Source organism: Sus scrofa, chromosome 14, assembly GCF_054392235.1.
Source record: "Sus scrofa isolate SSC_HxYL_T2T_F1_AM1 chromosome 14, Sscrofa_HxYL_maternal_Yorkshire_Landrace_v2.0, whole genome shotgun sequence".
Classification (NCBI taxonomy): domain Eukaryota; kingdom Metazoa; phylum Chordata; class Mammalia; order Artiodactyla; family Suidae; genus Sus; species Sus scrofa.
In genome coordinates this window covers 62,076,929-62,096,968 of record NC_139396.1, presented here as the reverse complement: position 1 = coordinate 62,096,968, position 20,040 = coordinate 62,076,929, and the positions used below count along the sequence as shown (strand labels likewise).

The following is a 20,040-nucleotide window of genomic DNA, read 5'->3' as shown; positions in this document are numbered from 1 at the left end:
GGTGTGAGCGGAGGAAAGCTGCATAGGAGAGAGTCTTGGGAGCCCTGGAGGGGAGGCACTGGTGAAGAGGGTGGAAGGGGAACCTCTTTGGACAGCTAGATTCTGGAGAGGAAGTCGTTGGTGGCAGTGGGGCCTGGGCAGAATCTTTGAAGGTTCATTTAGAATATGAAGTGGCCCAGTGCCTTAGGTCACATATGGGGATGGAGGATCTACAAGTTATATCCATTTTAATGGGACTTTTAAAGTTATAAAATAGCTTGTTAAAGACTGAGAGGTGTACTACGTAGTTAATGGAGTGAGAACATACCTATTCTGGAAAGGGAGTGGGATGTTGCGGAAAGGGGAATGAGACACCTTCCTTTCCCAGGCAGAGGTGGAGTATTTGCAGGAGGAGGTTGAAGGAATGATGGTAGTTGTCCGTGTGGATTGGAAATTGGACAGTGGGGAGGAAGCAAGGAATGGGATGATTGTAGGTGCATGGATAGAAAATCTGGTTGCAATCTAAAGCGATTGTTTGAATATGGTTTACTCTTTGAAGCAAAGGTGGTTTGGGACAGAACTGTAGGCTTTCCTTTCTTAGAAAAGAGCATAATAGAGTAGGCAGAGCATGATGTTTAGAATTAGTTGGTTTGGAAGTCGAGTTCACCACTTAACTTTGTAACTAGAAAAGAGAGTAAGTTCTCCATTCCTTTCTCCTTACTTGTAAGATAGGGGAATTATCTTTTTCATAGCTTTAAGGATTAAATGAGTAACTTTACAAAGCACGGAGTTAAAAAAAGTGCTGTATTTTTACTATATTTTGATTATCTTAGAGAAGTAGCAAAAAAATGGTAATACTTGAAAATAAAGATGGTTTTGGGTGGAAGGCGTCAATGAGTGGATGATTTGTGGTGGTTGGGGTTATAAGCCAAGAACTAATTGCGTCTTCTTTTAGAGAAAGAGGATTGGTGATTGAAGAAGGTAATTCAAAAGGGAACTTCAGTGAGGTATATACAGTCTCAGAAAGAACATAACTGAAATTGAGCGAAAGTAATGCTGAAGGAAGAATTAAAACCTCAGTGAACAGTTGTGACAGCATATGTTTTTTGTTTTTTTTGGTTTGTTTGTTTGTTTTTGTCTTTTTGCTATTTCTTTGGGCCGCTCCTGCGGCATATGGAGGGTCTCAGGCTAGGGGGTCGAATTGGAGCTGTAGCCACCGGCCTATGCCAGAGCCACAGCAACTCGGGATCCGAGCCGCGTCTGCGACCTACACCACAGCTCATGGCAACGCCGGATCGTTAACCCACTGAGCAAGGGCAGGGACCAAACCCCCAATCTCATGGTTCCTAGTCGGATTCGTTAACGACTGCGCCACGACGGGAACTCCAGTATATGTATTTTTAACAAATGTTTAAGCTACTTTGATCATTTTGAGCAACAGTGAGCTGGGTGTCCTAGAAGGTGATACAGAACACACAATTACAATTTGAGCTTTCTTAGGGTGGGAGTAAGAAAGGAAGTGAGGTGCCCCTACATGCCTGGTGGTAACTCATTTTGAGCACTCTGGCCCAGCTGAGAGTCCTGATGAAGACCCTGCTATTTGTAATGTACTGTATAGAGGCCACAAATGGTTCAAAGAGGAAGCACAATGGACAAGAAGTGGAGATAAGGTAGGTTGGCCACACACTGTGTGATGTGTGCTGGCTCTGCTAGTTAAGGGGGGATTGTTTTGTGAAGTTTGACACCTTATAGGACTTATCCTACTGAAATTCTTCAATCTCAGGTCCCTAGTTACTTGCTTTACAGGTAAAGTTGCTCCTTGAAATCAGTATGCTTATCTCATCACCTTAAGCATGTTTTGAGATGGAGAAAGTTTTCACACCATCTTGAGAGGGTGGTATATGAAGGGAGAGGATTGGGAAACCAAGAAGCTTTCTTCCTGACTAGTTCTTTCCAAATCAACTGAGTAATAATATAAAGAACTATCCATGTGACATTTAATATACATTCATTTAATTCTCACTAGTCCCTGAGGTAGGTAACCTCTCCTTATTTTATAGAGGAACTTAACTTAGACTCAAGCCAGATGATTTCCAAGATACTTTACCTGTGATGCTTTATTTTGTTTGACATGAATTCTCCCCATCATTTTATTTATTTTCATTGAAATATAAGTATGGAAAGGTATTCCCAAAGTACATGTAAACTGAATTTTGGATTTTCTGTCATTTTATAGTATTTTTTTTCCACCGTCCCTTTGATTTGTGCAATCAGGAGTTGATCTTTTTGAAAATAGGCTTGCACTTTATTTTTACATGGCCTTTAGAAAAATCAACCTTATGGAGACTACTGTGGTGGTATGGGTTTGTCTGAGGATGGAGTCAGTGAAGAATGTAAGAACATGTGAAAATACATTCCTTTAGGATTTTTGTATAGTAAGACATGTCAGTTATAAAACTAGTGGCTATATGGGAGTTCCCCTCGTGGCTCAGCGGAAACGAGTCTGACTAGAATCCATGAGGATGCCAGTTTGATCCCTGGCCTCACCCAGTGGGTTAGGGATCTGGTGTTGCAGTGAGCTGTGGTGTAGGTTGCAGACATGGCTCCTATCTGGCATGGCTGTGGCTGTGGGGTAGGCTGGCAGCTGTAGTTCTGAGAACTTCCATATTGCTGCAGGGATGGCCCTAAAAAGCAAAAAAAAAAAAAAAAAAAAAGGCTATGAGTCGTTTATTGTTGAAGCTTAATGGTAAGTCCATGGAGGTTAATTATTTTGCTTTGTGTACTTTTTTTGGCATTTGCATTGTAAATTTTTAGTTTTATTAAAATAGAGTTGATTTACAAAATTGTGATATGTTCTGTATACTTTTAGATGTTAAAATTTTCTGAGAGTTCCCGTCATGGCGCAGTGGAAACAAATCTGACTAGGAACCATGAGGTTGTGGGTTCGATCCTTGGCCTCACTCGGTGGGTCAAGGATCCGGCATTGCCGTGAGCTATGGTGTACGTTGCAGATGTGGCTCGGATCTGGCATTGCTGTGGCTCTGACTTAGGCTGGCAGCTGCAGCTCTGGTTGGACTCCTGACCTGGGAACCTCCATATGCTGTGTGTGCGGCCCTAGAGAAAAGAAGACAAAAAATAAAAATAAATAAATAAATGTCTTTTTCATAATAAAAAGCTAAAGAAAAAAGAAAGCCCCTACACTTAAGTTCATGATATTCCTTGGTTTCTTGTGCCTGCTTTTTTTCTGCAAAGTCTGTCAAAGTTCTGTTACCCAGTGGTTCATCTCACATTCCACTTAGCTATGAGGCATTTTCTTTGTTTCTTTCCTTTTTAGGGCCACACCTGTGGCATAGAGAAGTTCCCAGGCTAGGGGGTCAAATCAGAGCTGCAGCTGCCGGCCTCTGCCACAGCAAGGCAGGATCGAGTTTAATCTGTGACATACACCATAGCTCATGGCAACATCAGATCCTTAATCCATTGATGGGGCCAGGGGTCCAACCCACATCCTTATGGATACTAGTTGGATTCATTTTTGCTGAACCACTTGGGAACACTTTTTTTTTTTTTTTTAAGTGGCTGCACCTGCAGCATGTGGACGTTCTTCCAGCCAGCAATTGAATCTGAGCTTCAACTGTGGCAATACCAGTTCTTTTAACTCACAGTGCCTGGCTGGGGATCGAACCTGGATAATACCAAATTCTTAACTCACTGTGCCACAGCAGGAACTCCCAAGCTCTCTGTTTTTTGACACTTGTTCAGTGGGCCTAGCACATTGTTTTGCCCATAGCTCCAGCTTAGTAAATATCGAACAATTGAATATGATAGATTTTCAAGGTGGTTCCTTCTCTGCTTAAAGATTAAAAAAAATTTTTTTTTTAATTTATTTTTATTTTTGTCTTTTTGCCTTTTTCTAGGGCTGCTCCTGTGGCACATGGAGGTTCCCAGGCTAGGGGTCCAATCGGAGCTGTAGTTGCCGGCCTATGCCAGAGCCACAGCAACACAGGATCCGAGCCTCATCTGCAATCTACACCACAGTTCACAGCAACACCGGATCGTTAACCCACTGAGCAAGGCCAGGGATCAAACCCGAAACCTCATGGTTCCTAGTCAGATTCGTTAACCACTGCACCACGACGGGAACTCCCCAAAGTTTTATTTTTGTTGTTTTGTCTTTTTAGGGCTGCACCCATGGTGTATGGAAGTTCCCCGGCTAGGGGTGGAATTAGAGCTGTAGCTGCCGGCCTGTACCACAGCTCATGGCAATGCCGGATCCTGAACCCCCTGATCGAGGCCAAGGATTGAACCCGAGTCCTCATGGATACTAGTAGGGTTCCTTACCACTGAGCCATGATGGGAATTCCCCTTAATAAAGTTTTAAATAAAAAAGGTGGACAGAAGAGATTAAAATAATTGGTAGTAACACCAGTCTTTATGGCATGATTAACCACAAGATTCTGCTATATCCTTTTTATTCATGTACACTGAGGAAATAAAAGAATATATGTGAAAACACACATTGTAGGTGCAAACTAGACTTTTATTTGAGAAGAACACCTTGCTCAATGTATATTTATGAGCAGTTGTCTCAGCGTAAGTTCTGTGAGAAGCAGAAGCTTGTCTCTTGACCGAGTTGATGCAGTGCTTGTATGTAGTTGCACTTGAATTTTGGTAAAAATTATTTATGTTAAGGGTTAATGTTGGTGTCGGGGGAAAAAGAAGTCAGTCCATGTGAACCTCATTCAGGTGAATTTCATTACCAGAGCAGTATCGTCATAATTTATCGTTGTGTTTTTTGTGTGCTGGATCTTTACAAGCATTGTAAATAAGATAACTGAGTCTCAAAGAGTGTTAAGTTCAAGGATGTAAATGGAAAAAAAGGATTCTAAGTCAAAACTGATTTACACCAAGATTCCAACACTGAATCTATCTGCTTCCTTGTCCACAGTCACTACTCTAAGCCAACCCTCTTTTACTTGAGTTAACCCTGTTAGCCTCCTCATGGGTTCCCAACATTCCCCACCCAGTGGTCATCCCTTCCTGAGTAGTCTTCTAACAGTCTAACTTAGATCTTGTCAGTCTTGTGTATAAAACACTCTTCAGTGGCTTTTGGCTACATTTATTTGTTTATTTAAAGGGCTGCAGTTCCCAGGCTAGGGGTCAAATTGGAGCTGCAGCTGCCGGCCTATGCCACAGCCATGGCAGATAGGAGCCTCCTCTGCCACCTATACCACAGCTCATGGCAGCACTGGATCCTTAACCTACTAAGGGGGGGCCAGGGATAGAACCCACATCTTCATGGGTATTAGTTGGGTTCATTTAGGATAAAAATCTAGATTCTGTAATAGGGCTCTTCATTTTATGTGTGTTTTTGAGGGATGACAGACAATTGACTAAAAGTTAAAGGTTAAGAGTCTTTTGGTGCTCTCTCCAGTGCCTGGCATATAATAGGTGCTTGGCAGATATTTACTGAACAAATGAGCATACCTCCCCATGGGCTCCCTGTCTAAAGATCTAAGGACCTCACTATATTGAGGCAGTATATTATAGTAACGGACATTGTCCTATCAGGTATTTGCAAATAATGCTAAACTGGAGAATGAAAAATAAAGCAGATCTCTAGAATGAATGGAAATTACATCTGTTTTGGGGTTAATGTTATGTATCACTGTATCTGTTGTGATCCTATCTGATTGTGTCTTGTGATCACTGCATCTGATGAAAGTTTTTCAGAGAGAAACTAGTTCAAAATGTGTGTCTAGCATTATAAACTTTAGCTTTGCTCATTATTTTTAAAACATGTTTTGCCTGTAGTTAAAGTGCTGTGATAATGTTTACGTGTGAATCAAACTAAAATTAGCCAAAGCTAGGATCAAGAGTTTGTATTGAAATAATTTTTCTCAGTGTTTCTTACAAAGTCTTTGGGGAGGAGGGGAGTTGTAGTTTGTAACCATATCAGCCTGTTATCCAGTAGTATTATGAATTAAAATGGCTAATGTTTATGCGTTTTTCAAAATAGATTTCTGTGATCATTTGTTTTAGAGATGATAAATACCACTGAATTTATGTAGTTCTGTATAGTTGTATTTTATTTCAACATTAATAACTTACTTAGTTTTCATCATTCTTACCTGTTTCATCAAAATGTCTCATGAAAAATCAAGGGTATCCTGAGTGTCTAACTGAGTGCTGTTTTAGTTGGCTGTATTTAACACCTGGAACTTTGATAGCTGTCCCTGATAATAAGCCATAAGTTAATTTGATTTTCAAAATTCTATAATATATTTCTGGAGTTTAATGATTCCCTTTTAGGGGGTTAAAGGAAAATAGTGGTTTTGTTGTGTATATAAATCAAATGTTTTCAACTTTGAGTTTCTCTAGCCTGTTTTCTAATCCTTACTCAAAGAGTTAGGGGCAGAGTGCTCCTCTTCTGGAATTTCAGCCTCTTGGGTATCTAGAGGGGCTCCAGGTGACCAAATTCATTTTTCCAGGGAAAATTTACAGTTAGTTGCCATGATCCTTGCAATTAATTACCTCTCAGATTTTGTTAATAGGTCTCACTAGGACCACAGCTTAAAATAAAACAGACTTACTCATTTGCTGTAAAAAGACTAGCTTGAGCCCATATGAAAAAGTTAATTATGAAAATACTTTTAAGGCATTAGTGCAATGAATATGCATTAGCCTAATAGAGACCAAATAGAAAAATCCCATTTCTTGGTTTGTAGGGTTTCCTCTGATCTAATAGGAAAACTTTAGATAGTCTCTCTTTTGGAGTTCCAGTTTTAATAATGAAAAACCACTGAAGGGTTAAAAAAAAAATAGAGTTATGTCTTTTTGTTGTTGTTGATGTTTTTGGTTTTTTTTTGTTTTGTTTTTTTGCTTTTTAGGGCCGCACCCACAGCACATGGAGGTTCCCAGGCTAGGGGTCGAATCAGAGCTACAGCTGCCAGCCTACTCCACAACCACAGCCATGGGGGATTGGGGCCGAGTCTGCAACCTACACCACAGCGCGTAGCAATGCCAGATCCCTGGCCCACTGATCAAGGCCAGGGATCGAACCCCCATCCTCATGGATACTAGTCGGATTCATTTTCCCTGCACCAAAGTGGGAACTCCCAGTAGACGTATGTCTTAATTATTTTTCACATCTGTGAATTAATGCTGAATATAAGTGATTACTCAAAGTATTCAATTCTGTCAGTACCACTCATTAAATTTTATTTGAAATCCTAAGATAGGATCTAATTCTGTTCTGGTTATTTTATTTTATTTTTTTGCATTTTGGGGCTGCACCTGCAGCATATGGAGGTTCCCACGCTAGGGGTCAAATTGGGGCTATAGCTGTTGGCCTACACCACAGCCACAGCAATACAGGATCTGAGCATCTTCGACCTACACCACAGCTCACAGCAACTCCAGATCCTTAACCCACTGAGCAAGGCAAGGCCAAGGGTTCCGCAACCTCAGTTCCTAGTGGGATTGTTTCTGCTGTGCCATGATGGGAACTCCTGTTCTGGTTCTTTAAATTGAGAAATCTTTAGTTTGAAGGTGATTTTCATCTCTAATTAACTGTGACCTTGTCTTGTCTTAGTGCTAGCATTGAATTTTGTACAATGGTTATGCCTGTCCTACTCCACAGGATTGTTGTGAGGATTCAGTGAGATAAAGTATGTGAAAATGCTTTGAAAATTGCCACAGGCAATATAAAAGCAAGTTATTTATACTTTTAGACCCATATTGGCGCCGCATAGATAGAATCTCTCACTGCAGAAAAGATTTTTCTTTCTCTTCTATTTGTATTATATATATATATATGTATTTTTTTTTTTTTTTTTTTTTTTGCTATTTCTTGGGCCGCTCCCACGGCATATGGAGGTTCCCAGGCTAGGGGTCGAATCGGAGCTGTAGCCACCGGCCAACACCAGAGCCACAGTAACGCAGGATCTGAGCCGCCGCGTCTGCAACCTACACCACAGCTCACAGCAATGCTGGAGCCTTAACCCACTGAGCAAGGGCAGGGACCGAACCCGCAACCTCATGGTTCCTAGTCGGATTTGTTAACTACTGCGCCATGACGGGAACTCCATATTTTAAATTGAAGTATAGTTTATTTACAATACATAGTTTCAGATGTACAACTTAGTGATTTAATATTTTTATAGATTATACCACATGAAATATTGGCTATATTCCTTGTGCTGTACAATATATCCTTGCAGCTTATTTATTTTATACAGTTTGTACTTCTTTTTTTTTTTTTGTCTTTTGTCGTTGTTGTTGTTGCTATTTCTTGGGCCGCTCCCGAGGCATATGGAGGTTCCCAGGCTAGGGGTCGAATCGGAGCTGTAGCCACCGGCCAACACCAGAGCCACAGCAACGCGGGATCCGAGCCGCGTCTGCAACCTACACCACAGCTCACAGCAATGCTGGAGCCTTAACCCACTGAGCAAGGGCAGGGACCGAACCCGCAACCTCATGGTTCCTAGTCGGATTTGTTAACCACTGCGCCACGAGGGGAACTCCCAGTTTGTACTTCTTAATCCCTTATCTCCGTTTTACTCCTCTCTTCAAGATTTTTTGGTTTGACCATTTAGGCAGCATTTATTTATTTATTTTATAATTTTATTTTACTTTTTAAAATTACTCAGTGAACTTTATTACATTTATAGTAGGCAGCATTTAAATTTGAGATGTTTATTCTAGTGAGAATTCTATGGAGATGTTCAAATAATATGTAACAAGAAATAGAGGAGTTCTTTTGTGGCTCAGTGGGTTAAAGATCTGGCATTGTCACTGTGGTGGCTTGGGTTCCTGCTGTGGTGTGGGTTCAGTCCCTGGACTGGGAATTTCCACATGCCACAGGTGCCGTCAAAAAAAAAAAAAAAAAAAAAAAAAGAGTTTCTCTTGGGGCTCAGCCTGTTGAGGAGGACTCGATGTTGTCTCTGTGAGGATGCAGGTTCAATCCCTGGCCTCTCCAGTGGGTTAAGGATTCAGCTTGCCACCAGCTGCTGCTGAAAGCTGCAGCTCTGATTTGATCCCTAGCCCGGGAATTTCCGTATGCTGCATGTACGGCCATAAAAAAGAAAAAATAAAGAAATATATTAGTTTGCAGTTTGTCACTGATTTCTGTTTTTGCCTTTGAAATGTGTTATAAGGCCATCCCTTTTAGTCACAAGTTGCACAACACGTTATTACTTTCCACAAAACAAGACACATAAAAGCTTTTTTTAATAAGGATTTTATTTTTATTTCTTGAAGGCAGTTTTCCTCAGAATTGTGGATAATCCTAGTCTTTGTTTTGTTTCTGTTTTGGAATGCACAGGAAATTTTTGTACCTTAAAATGTCTGAGGAAGGGCTGTTAGCAATTGATTATCTGTTTCCTTAATCCACACCAAGTCTGCCAGGCATACCCGCTTCCCTTTATCTGAGGGCCTCAGGCTTGGCCTTCACTCTTGACCTAAGTAGGACATGTGTAGCAAAGTTTTGTTAATTGTTTCTTCAACCTGGTTATACAGACATTTTGACCTAAGTACAGTGTTTGATTTTTTGTTGTTTCCTTGTCTTAATTTTTGCCCAGAATTGTCCAGCTTGACCTTTCAAACTTGACTAAATCTTCAGGCTTTGCCTGACAGCCTTAACTTTTAAACCTTGACTGTTAAACTCACAATTGAGAAGTAGGAGGAAGAGGAGTCAAAGGAAGAAGATGCATCAGAGGTTGGATAATTAGTAAAGTGCAATGGAGATGAAAGAAAAGGCACAGAGAATTTTTAGGGGCAGTAGTGTAAAAAGCTGCAGGGTTCAAAGAGAATGAAGAAAAAAACAGGCTGTTGAATTTGCAAAGGAAGTCATTACTGAATGTGCACTAAAAGATCAGAGTAGTGAGGGTGAAAGCCAAATTAGGGATGGGAAGTGAAGAAATAAAGGTATCTTTTGGGTACTGGTCATTTGTTTAAGAGATAAGAAAGACCTAAGGAAAGAGGATGGTTGTTATAGACAGCCAAGTCATATTTTTTTAAATAAGGGAGAGAATTGTGTTTTTGATGCCAAGGAGGAGAAATTGATCTTGAAAAGAAAGTGGTTTTTTCACTGTTGTTTGTTTACGGATTTCTACTTTTTTTTTTTTTTTAAATCATGGATTTTAGGAGTTGTGAAGGGAACTTAATGGGGAAAGAATGCTATGTTGTGCACATTTAGGCTTTATTTCTTTTGATCTTTACATCATCACTAGTTTGGATTGGTATTGCTTTTGGATTCCTAGGATTTTTAAAAAATTGCCTGCAGTGTAAAATTCAGTCTTTAGTCTGACTTTCAAAACAGTCTAGTCTAGGAGTTCCCGCCATGGCTCAGTGGTAATGAACCCAACTAGTTTGATCCCTGGCCTCGCTCAGAGGGTTAAGGATCTAGTGTTGCCGTGAGCTGTGGTGTAGGTTGCAGACGCAGCTCAGATCCCGAATTGCTGTGGCTCTGGCTCAGGCCGGAAGCTGCAGCTCTGATTTGAGCCCTAGCCTGGGAACTTTCATATGGTGCAGGTGTGGCCCTAAAAAGCAAAAAATTGTTAAACTAGCCTTTGGGTATGTGAATGAACAACCAGGTTACTCTGGCAGCCTGTTGCATCATTAGTAGTCCTGAGACTGGGACTGGTTTAATGACTGAAGTTGATTTGTGTGTGTGGAGGGTGGAGGATGACTCCATATCTCTTCTTTGCCAGGAATTGGTTGTTAAATATGACCTTTTCTGGGGCAGCACTGTCTAGTAGAAATATAATGTGAGGCACATGTATAATTTAAAGTTTTCTGATAGCTACATTAAAAAGGAAAGAAGCAACAGGTGAAATTAATTTTAATAGTATAGTTTAACTTAGTAAATCAAAAATACTTATCTAATTTATTGTGTTCTCAGTACAAAAAGTATTAACAAGATATTTTATGTTTTTCGTACAAAGTCTTATCAATTCAGACTAGCAACATTTTAAGAGCTACCTGCAGTTAGTAGCAGCTACGATGTTGTACCTGGAAGTCTAAGAGCTTATGATCTAGATTTCTGCTCGCATGTATGATGATCTGTGTATCTTTAGGGAAAAAGATGAGTGCTTGATCAGCCTGTATTTCTGGTTCTTTAATTTTATATTGTTACTCCCTTTTTTAAAATTTAAAAAAAATACAGAATACAGTCCTTAGAGAGGTACAGAGAAGCAAGCTCCTTACAGCTCAAATTTTTTATTGTAAGTAGAGATTTGTTAGCAGGAAGAAAAAAAATTGGTCTCCCTCATAGTTAAGGAGGTCTGAGGTTCTATAGTTCTTAGCAAATGAAAGAAATCTGTTGGAACTGCTATTGTTTGGTCCTTATTCTAATTGTTCTGTTATTCAGAGTTTGCTTTGGCCTGTTCTTTATCAGTTATGCACTGCTCATACTGTTTGACCACATAACTCACTTGGTTGGACAGAAAAAGGTGATAGATTTGATTTCTATAATTAATGAATGACTTTAAGCCTGTTGGGGCTTCAGCATAGTGTAACTAAAGCAGAATAAACAGGATCCTCTCTCTGATGCATTTGCTGGGTCATACATCAGCAATTGTAATTATGACAACTTTGAGAGAAAGGAGTTTTCAGAGTGGGCTTTTATGTAGACTGTCCCAGTCAGTTATTTGATTACTAGAGGACTGAATTTGGTCAAAAGTGTCTTAATATTTGAGTGCCTTTACTCATTTTCTGATTTGCCTTAGTCCCTGCCACTTTATGTTCCTGTACTTTGAATCTCTACACGTCACTAGTTTATGTTATTTACCTAACCCCTGAAGGCAATCAGATTGTGGCCCCCTGGTGTCTATGATCAGTTCTTTGCCACAAGGTGGCTCAGGGAGAAGGAGATAGCTGATCAGTGCCCCAGTGACATTGGATATGGGTACCTGCATGTCAAAGACACATATATTTCACCAACTTGACCATTGCATTAAGTATCACTGACTGTTGGACACATAATGTTCTAAAAATGTTCCATCAGCCATTGTTCTGGTTTTCTGAGTGTTGACATGCACTCTTCTTTGAGCTCTTGGCTTTTGTGATAGTGTGGACCCAGGGCCCATTTATGAGTTCAGGGATTTGAGTTTGAAGGCCGTGTGTATTGTTGGTCCTCAGTGGACAATTGTGGAAATAAAGAATACCATGCATGGTACTGTTTTTTTGGTCAACAGTTTATTTGGTGGCTTTGTTGTGTTTTTGATATACATTATGATTTTGATAATTTCCAAATGTAGTTTGATTCTTTTTCATTTTTTGAAGTGGGCTTGAAAGCTTAACCCTTACTAAGAAAAAAAATAATTGTCTTTCAGTTGTTGAGTTTTATTTTATATTTTAGTTTCTGTTTTATTTTTTGTCTTTTTGCCTTTTTGAGAGCCACACCCGCAGCATATGGAGGTTCCCAGGCTAGGGCTCTAATCGGAGCTGTAGCCACCGGCCTACACCACAGCTCACGGCAACGCCGGATCCTTAACCCACTGAGTGAGGTCAGGAATCAAACCCGAAACCTCATGGTTCCTAGTTGGATTGGTTTCCGCCGCACCACGAAGGGAACTCCTAGTTGTTGAATTTTAAATGCTTTGATTTGTTGGTATTATGAAATAATAATTAGTGGGCTGTTTTAGATGTTTTCAACTGAGTGCACAGCCTGCAAGTAGCTAAGCTCTGAGTTGATTGATCCAGTGGGGAGACAGTTGGAAATCTTATGTCTCTGGTCCTGTGGACTAAATAATTCCACTCTTTTGGTGATAAAACCTGGTTTGGATTTCTTTTGGTAATAAAAGCAGAACACCTTAACTGATGTGAAGTTAGTTACGTTACCTATTTAACCCTCTCAGTGTAACTCTTTATTGACTGTGCAATTGTGAAAATGTTGGTCCTAGGTTACGGAGTACTGCCTTGAGACCCTGCTAGGGATATTAGGCAATGCTGGGACAGGTACTGTGTTGACCTTTCATACAGAAAAAAAAAAAAAAAAAAAAAAAAAAAAAATCAGGATTCTGAAACATCTCTGGCTGTAAGAGTATCAGATAAGGGATTATGAAACTGTAATACATATTTTATGGTACAGTTTTAGAATATGCAGATAAACAAAAAAAGACAGCACTAGCCATAATCCCACTAACTCAGGGAAATTGTCATTAAATTTGTTGCTTTTTAGGTCTTTTAAATAAATGCATATGTTTGTGACCTCTTTTTTTATTTGTTTTTGGCTGCCCCTCGGCATGTGGAGTTCCTGGGCTGGGGATCAGATCTGAGCTGGATCCTTAACCCACTGTGCCGGACCAGGGATGGAACCTGCATCCCAGAGCTCCAGCGAAGCTGCTGATCTAGTTGGGCCACAGTGTGAACTCCTCTTTTTAAAAATTCATACAAAACAAGTAACATTTCATGTTGCTTTTTGGAATTAAATATAGGAACTGTAGATCGTTTATTTTATTTTATTTTTTGGTCTTTTTTTAGGGCTGCACCTGAGGCATATGGAGGTTCCCAGGCTAGGGGTTTAATCGGAGCTGTAGCTGCGGGCCTATGCCATAGCCACAGCAACACCAGATCCGAGGCACATCTTCAGCCTACATACACCACAGCTCACAGCAATGCCGGATCCTTAACCCACTGAATGAGGCCAGGGATTGAACCTGCTTCCTCATGGATACTAATCAAATGCATTTCCACTGAGCCACGACGGGAACTCCTTTTAGTGATATTTAATGTCATCTCTGAGATTTTATGGGATGTGTGTGTGTATGTGTGTGTAAGGTTAAATGGTAAATAGTATTATGTTATTTACCTAATAGATCATGACTATCTTTTCATACCATTTAATATATTACAGATCACTTTTTAGTGTGTACCTAGTAGACTGCTGTATTCAACCACTCTTTATTGTGTTCATTCCTGATCCTGTAGTCTCCTTCTCCAAGAAGTTTGTAGCATGTTTTCTCTCCATCCCTCTAGAAATGTATGCATATAGGCACAAGTAAGTATATAGCCCTGTTCAATTTATTACTGTAAAACATACAAAACATACAATTTTTTATTTTAACCATTTTTAAGTATAATTTCATTGGCGTTAAATACATTCACAATGTTGTGCAACTACCATCATCCATGTTCATAACTTTTTCATCCTCAAAAACTGAAACTCCATACCCATTAACTGCTCTTCCCTCTATTCTGCTCTACCCCTATTCCCTGGCAACCACCATTCTACTTTTTGTATCGATGAATTTGACTAGGTAATTTTTATAAATGTGATCATACTATATTTATCCTTTTGTAACTGGTTTATCTCACTTAACATAATGTCTTCAAGATTCATCCATGTTGTAATGTGTGTCAGAAGTTCCTTTTAAGGCTGAATAACATTCAGTTTATGGATATGTTACGTTTTGATTTATCTATTCATCTATTGATGGACATAGATTGCTTCTACCTTTTGGCTGTTGTGAGCAATGCTGCTATGAATACGGCTGTGCAAATATTTCTTCAGGATCTTTCGGATCTTTTGAATACATATGGTAATTTTTAAAAATAATTTTTAAAATTTTAGTTGATTTTGGAGTTCCTGTCATGGCTCAGTGGTTAACAAATCTGACAGGGAACCATGAGGTTGCGGGTTTGATCCCTGGCTTCACTCAGTGGGTTAAGGATCTGGTACTGCTGTGAGTTGTGGTGTAGGTTGAAGACGCGGCTTGGATCCCGAGTTGCTGTAGCTCTGGTGTAGGCCGGCAGCTACAGCTCCGATTTGACCCCTAGACTGGGAACCTCCATATGCCGCAGGTGTGGCCCTAAAAAGCAAAAAAATAAAATAAAAATAAATTTTAGTTGATCTATAGTGTTCTGTCAGTTTCTGCTGTACAGCGGAGTGACCCATCATACATACATATATACATTATTTTTCTCTTATTATTTTCAATCATGTTCTATCACAAGTGATTGGATATAATTCCCTGTGCATAGCAAGGACCTCATTGCTTATCCATTCTAAATGTAATAGTTTTGGAGTTCCCTTTGCGACTCAGCAGTGAGGAACCTGGCCAATATCCATGAAGACTTAGGTTTGATCCCTGGCCTTGCTCAGTGGGTTAAGGATCTGGCATTTCCGTGAGCTGTAATGTATGTTTCAGACATGGCTGGGATCTGGCCTTGCTGTGGCTGTGGTGTAGGCCAGCAGTTGCAGTTCCAATTTGACCCCTAGCTTGGGAACTTCAAAATGCTGCAGATGTGCCCCCCACAATTAAATGTAATAGTTTGCATCTGCTAAACCCAAACACCCAGTCCATCCCACTCCCTCCCCCTTGGCAACCACAAGTCTGTTCTTCATGCCTGTGAGTCTGTTTTGGTTGTGTAGTTAGGTTCATCTGTGCATATGGTAATTCTATGTTTAATTTTTTTTTGAGAAATTATCATACCATTTTCCTTAGTGGCTGTATCATTTTACAGTGCCACCAGCAATGCACAAGGGTTTCAGTTTCTCCAGATCCTCTCCAACATTTGCTATTTTCTAGTTTTTGTTTGTTTGTTTGTTTAATGATGAAGTGATATCTCGTGGTTTTGATTTGCATTTTCCTATTGACTGGTGATGTTGAGCATCTTTTTATGTGCTTATTGGCCTGTTGTATATATTTGAAGAAGTGTCTATTCAAGCCCTTTGCACATTTTTAAATCGAAGTTGTTTAGGGGTTTTTTTGCTGAGTTGTAGGAGTTCTTTATGTATTCTGGAAATCAGTCCCTTATCAGTTACATGATTTGCAAATATTTTTCTCCATTGTACTTTGTTGTTGGTGAACAAAATGTTAAATTTCAGTGAGGTCTCAATTTATTTTTTCTTTTGTTGTCTTTGCTTTCTGGTATCATATTCAAGAAGTCATTGTTAAATCCAAGGTCATGAAGTCCTCTGTTTTCTTCTAAGAGTTTTATTGTTTTGGCTTTTTTTTTTTTTTTTTTTTTTGGTCTCTTGTTTGAGGGCCACACCCACAGCAGCATATGGAGGTTCCCAGGCTAGGGGACCAATCAGAGCTGTAGCCGCTGGCCTACACCTCAGCCACAGCAATGTGGGATCCTTAACCCACTGAGCAAGGCCAGGGATCGAACCTGCAACCTCATGGTTCCCAGTCAGATTCGTTAACCACTGAGCCACAATGGGAACTCCTGTTTTGGCTTTTTACACTTAGAATTTTAACCTATTTTGAGTCCATTTTTGTATATGGTAAGTGTTCAGCTTCATTCTTTTGTGTAATCCCTTTTTAATAGAATGATAACACACTATACACTATGATGCTATACCTTGTTTTCTTCGCTTAATGAGGTATCTCAGCCCCAGTAATTTGTTTCTTTTTTGTTCTATCCATTATTCAGTTGAAAGGTGTAAGTTAATATGTGGGAGAGCTTTTGAGTATGACTTTAATAGATAGTTAAAGGAATATCAAATAGGAATATTAAACCCGGGAATGACCACTGAAAGGAAGAGGCAAAAGCAAGTAGAGAGGGAGTGTAAGGGAATAAATATCATCAACTTTTGCTCTCAGGAGGACAAATTGCAATTTAGTTAAAAGCTTATCTGGTGCATTGTTAACACTGTGTGTATATAACTTACCCTGAAATCAGTCCTCTGAAGTATAAGTATTGTTTCCCCCATTTTAGAGTTGAAAAAACTGATCTTTCTCCCAAGATTATATAGTTCATGAGTGGCAGAGCTAGAATTTGAACACAGGTATTTTTAACTCCAAAGCCAGGGCTTTGGTTCTCTGAGAATAGAGGGAACCTTTAATCAAGTAAGCTTGAGAAAGGCTGCATATTAAATCCCTCTTTTGGAAATTCGTGGTCCGAATTAGCATATTACGAGTTCTTGATACGTTAAGCAGTAAAAAAGAAACCAGTTTAATTTTATTTTAAATGTTAAAAGACACTTGGTCAAGGGAAGTTTGCTTGGTATCTTAACAATACCTGAAACAGTTCCCCCTTAACATTATTTTGGGAAGTGCCACTCTGTTCTCTTTCTTATATTAAATCTCAAGAAAGGCTAAGGACAGGAAATTAAACCCTAACAGGGTGAAGAAAAGGAACAGCCTATAGAATTAGCTAACACAGGAGTTCCCGTCGTGGCGCAGTGGTTAACGAACCCGACTAGGAACCATGAGGTTGCGGGTTCGGTCCCTGCCCTTGCTCAGTGGGATAACGATCCGGCGTTGCCGTGAGCTGTGGTGTAGGTCGCAGACGCGGCTCGGATCCCGTTGCTGTGGCTCTGGCGTAGGCCGGTGGCTACAGCTCCGATTCAACCCCTAGCCTGGGAACCTCCATATGCCTCGGGAGCGGCCCAAGAAATAGCAACAACAACAACAAAAAGACAAAAGACAAAAAGACAAAAGACAAAAAAAAAAAAAAAAAAAAAGAATTAGCTAATACAGACCAGGTGTACAGCTATTTGAAAAGTGAGGGTCAGCTTATATCCCAAAGTCTACTGTGAAGGACAGGCGCTTTTCCAGGGGTGAATTTCATGTGATTGCAGCTTCCCTTGTCCACATGGCAGGTATTAAGTTCTAGCTTTATTTGAATGTGTATGATATGTAGTAAAATTGCAACACAACAGAAGGATTTAAGACAGTCTTTTAGAGATATTTAAGAAAAAGTAACATTTGACCTGTAGTACTTTTTACACATGAGCCTTGTGTGTGTTAAGGATTCTCTCTTGGTCATGAATTGCTCATTTTAGTTGTACCACCAATAGCATAAGCTATGCTTTAGGAAATGAAAGATTGTGTCTATTACGAGGGTACCATTTAAACACTGACCAGAAACTGGTGTCAAAGAGGGTCAGCAGATGAATGAATCAGCAACCTATTTGCATTTATTTTGTAAGAGAAAGTTATTGTCAGTTTGAGACACAACCCTTTGAATTTGGCATTGCTTTTCCTATTCCATAGGACTAATCCTATCTTTTTTTTTTTTTTTTTTTGGTCTTTTTGCCATTTCTAGGGCCGCTTCTGCGGCGTATGGAGGTTCCCAGGCTAGGGGTCGAATCGGAGCTGTGGCCGCTGGCCTTCGCCAGAGCCACAGCAGCACAGATCCAAGCCGTGTCTGCAACCTACACCACAGCTCACGGCAACGCTGGATCCTTAACCCACTGAGCAAGGCCAGGGATCGAACCTGCAACCTTATGGTTCCTAGTCGGATTCGTTGACCACTGAGCCACAATGGGAACTCCCCTTTTTGTTTTTACAGATTGCTCTTGATTTTTTTTCCCCCATTTTTCCAAGTTCTCCAGTTATACAAAGAATCTTGTTAGCGTTTTAATCAGAAGTACATTACATCTATATATTTTGGAGTTCCCATCATGGCTCAGTGGTAAGGAGCCCAGTTAGTGTCCATGAGGTAGGTTGGATCCCTGGCCTCGCTCCTCGGGTTAAGGATCTGGAGTTGCTGTGAGCTGTGGTGTAGGAGATGTGGCTCAGATCCTGAGGTGCTGTGGCTGTGGCGTAGGCCGGCAACTATAGCCCTGATTTGACCCCTAGCCTGGGAACGTCCATATGCCACGGGACGCCCTAAAAAGAAAAAAAATTATTTATTTATTTATTTGCTTGCTCTTTTTAGGGCCACCCTCAGGACATATGGTGGTTTCCAGGCTGGGATTCGAATTGGAGCTGTAGCCACTGGCCTACACCACAGCCACAGCAGTGCCAGATCCAAGCTACATCTTTGACCTATACCACAGCTTATGGCAACGCCAGATCGTTAACCCACTGAGTGAGGCCAGGAATCAAATCTATGTCCTCATGGATGCTAGTCAGATTCGTTTCCAATGAGCCATAGTGGGAACTCCAAAAAATTTGTTTATTGAAGTGTAGTGATTTACAGGTGTTTCAGGTGTATAGCACAATGATTCACTTATACATATATGTATATATCTATTCTTTTTCAGAATCTTTTCCATTATAAGTTTATTACAAGATACTGTATTTGGTTTTCTGTGCTATAGAGGGTCCTTGTTTATTCGATTTATATATTGTAATGTGTGTCTGTTAATCCCAACCTAAATTATCCTCCCCCCCACATCTATTTTTTTTAACTTGAACAAAATTGTTTCCTTTGTAATGTCATGGTATATTTCTTCTCTGCAACTAACCAAGTTTTTTCCCCATTAAAGTTTACTATACTAATTTTACATTCATTACTCTAATTACCAGGTATTTTATACTTTTTGTTGCTGTTTTAATGGAGATAGTTCCTCACTCTTTTTCTAGGTGGTTATTACTGGTATGTAGAAATAGTATTGATTTTTCCAGATTTGCTTTAATTTATACCCAACAGCTATACTAGGCAAATTATTCTAATGATTATTTGCTTAAGTTGTATATGGAATCAAGTAGTGATATATAGTGTTAGTAATTTTTGTAATTCTCTTATTTTATCTGTCTGTTTTAAAAAAAAAAAAAGACTCTGGAGTAAAGAATCTTTAATATACTATCAGAAATAATTGAATCAGGAGTTCCCATCGTGGCACAGCAGAAACGAATCTGGCAAGGAACCATGAGGTTGCAGGTTCGATCCCTGGCCTCCCTCAGTGGGTTAAGGATCCGGCATTGCTGTAAGCTGTGGGGAAGTCGCAGACATGGCTCAGATCCGGCTTTGCTGTGGCTGTGGTGTAGGCTGGCAGCTGTAGCTCCAATTAGACCCCTAGCCTGGGAACCTCCATATGCCTCGGATGTGGCCCTAAAAAAAGACAAAAGACCAAAACCAAAAAAAAAGTTAGAGTCTTGCTATCATGATTTTTTTTTTTTTTTTTTTTTTTTTGTCTTTTTGCCTTTTCCAGGGTCTCTCCCTCTGTATATGAAGGTTCCCAGGCTAGAGGTCTAATAGGAGCTGTAGCTGCCGGCCTATGCCAGAGCCACAGCAGCTCAGAATCCGAGTCGAGTCTGCGACCTACACCACAGTTCACTGCAACGCCGGATCCTTAACTCACTGAGTGAGGCCAGGGATTGAACCCGCAACCTCATGGTTCCTAGTTGGATTCGTTAACCACTGAGCCATGATGGAAACTCT

At 40.1% G+C, this 20,040-nt stretch overlaps 1 protein-coding gene and 1 long non-coding RNA gene across 3 annotated transcripts in view; one reads left to right on the top strand and one right to left on the bottom strand.

Moving 5' to 3' along the window:
* SPPL3 (signal peptide peptidase like 3) overlaps window positions 1-20,040 on the top strand; it is a 124,792-nt gene that overhangs the window by 1,137 nt on the left and 103,615 nt on the right. The window lies entirely within an intron of this gene.
* Window positions 3,847-9,076, bottom strand: LOC146396607 (uncharacterized). Its single transcript, XR_014826984.1, has 3 exons — window positions 8,383-9,076; window positions 4,228-7,371; window positions 3,847-4,159 (listed from the first exon to the last, which is right to left on the bottom strand). It is a non-coding gene; the product is annotated as an uncharacterized LOC146396607 (long non-coding RNA).